We start from the raw sequence: 2,269 nt of genomic DNA on the forward strand, positions 1-2,269 counted from the left end.
TTTAAAAAGAAAGAAATGAGAGACGTGTAATCAATATATACTAAATAAACTGATTCTTCAGAAAATTGATTCATCTGCGATAAATGAAGTTTCGGCTAAAACCTTAATTAAATAAAGCTACTTAATGAGTAAACAAAACGTTAAGAAAAAAAGAAAAAAAACAGAGAAAAAATGAATATCGATAGCATCATCAGACATAAAAAATGATATTTCAATATCGTATTCTTTTTCACTTTTTACAATTTCATAGTATTTTTGTTCCTACTCCACATATTACATGTGCTTGGGGTACCTAGCATATGCTACGTGCGCCATGTCCGCAAGAAGCAATTGATGTATAGCAGGTGGTGGATGATGTAATATCACCAAGTTCTGATTTTGCTTTCTTCCTAGTTTTGCCAAATAATCCGCACAATTGTTACCTTCTCTCAACGTATGAAGTAGAGAAATCCCGAGCTCAGACATGAGAAACCTGCATTTTTCTACAACAGCATAATCAGGATGATTTTCGGCGACATCTTTTACACGGCTTAGCAACATTAGAGCATCACTCGAATCAGTTTCAATAATCACTTTTTTCATGTTGTAGCTTTTCGCTAGAGTTAGACCGCCGTGTATAGCCCATAATTCAGGTGTGAGGCTTGATGTTGCTTTCGAATTAAGCCGCCCATAAAATCCACCTAGCCACCTTCCTTGGTCGTCTCGCGCAATGCCACCATATCCTGCTAGTCCCGAATTAGGCATGAAACTACCGTCTGTATTAATTTTAATAAACCCCGTAGGAGGAAAAGACCAACGGATAAAAATGGAGTCATCCCGCTGTCTGATTGTCGATTGAACATCACAAACTCGATCTGTGTTTTGAATTATGGAAAAGTGAATATCTTGTCCGTAAAAACAAGGCAGATATAGTGCCATGGTGATTAGGAAATCGGGTGGGAGGTTGCTAATTGAAATTACTGAGACGAAAAGTGATATGTAAGTCTTAACACTAACTACTATTTTATAATACTTGCTAAACCCCAATCCAAAATGGAATGGGAGGCCATTTTGATTATTAATCGGGATCCTACAGCCCCAAATCCCAAATAGAATGGGAGACTATTTTGGAAACGTTAATCCGAATCCTAAATTATTTAGGATTTGAGAATTTTTAAACTTACTATATTCTCATTTGGCTGAATTTCATGCGTTAACAACAAAAATCTGCTCCCACAGCCAAAATGCTTGGGTGGTGGATTTTACTTAAATTATTAAACATAAAATGTTATTTTGAATAAATAATCTATTTTATAAAGATAATTTTTTCTAATTTTGAAGGTTAAAAATCTATTTTAAGCCAAAAAAAAAAAATAATCCCAACTTATTTTTCTAATCAATTTATAAGGTAAAGTGGGTTGAACACATTTTTTTTGTGGGCTTATTTTAATATGTATTTAAATTACTAAAAAATTTAAACAAAACTCAGCCAAACGGGCTCTTATAAGATAAAGTGGGTTGAGACACAACTTAATATGTATAGCTTTGAATTAATTTAAACAAAACTCATTTTTAGTGTTAACAACTTATTTTTTTCAAACACCTCAACATCCTCTTTTTTAGCTTCAGTACTCTTATCCAAACGCTTATTTATAAAACCAGTTCGAGCACATAAAAGAGTTTTTCAATACTTGATATTTAAAAAACTACTGCTTAAATTCAGCTAATCCAAACTCCTACTCGAATAAGTGAGAATTTGATAATTAACTACTCCGCTAGTGAAAAAATGTGATACCGTATGATTAAGCTAAAAAAGAAAGGAAAAAAACACCGAGTCTCAACTAAACGCTACATATTCTTTTTTCAATCAAAAACATTTACGGGTAAGCTGCTCCAGGGTCCACGGATGCAGAAACGATCATAAAAAAAAAACGCTACACATATATCACTCCCTGTGTGACAATTTATGTGGCACTGTTGGAATTTTGAGATTCAAACTTCGAAAATTTTAACTGTGAATTCGGACATAAAAGTTTAAGTTTTTGAAAATAAAATTTATATATTTAGATACTATATAAAAAATACTATAAATCACAATAACTGATGACTTAAATATTTAAAAGACATAAAAAAATTTAATTAAAAAAACTTAATTGGCTCTCGAAATTCGAAAGGTATCATACAAATTTGGGACGAATGGAGTATTATATCCTTTTATCAGTCGCCACCACCACAACCACCTCCGTCTCCATACAATCCACTACGCCGCCTGTGCTTCTTACCGTCTCCA

Source organism: Lycium ferocissimum, chromosome 11 (genome assembly GCF_029784015.1).
Source record: "Lycium ferocissimum isolate CSIRO_LF1 chromosome 11, AGI_CSIRO_Lferr_CH_V1, whole genome shotgun sequence".
Lineage (NCBI taxonomy): Eukaryota > Viridiplantae > Streptophyta > Magnoliopsida > Solanales > Solanaceae > Lycium > Lycium ferocissimum.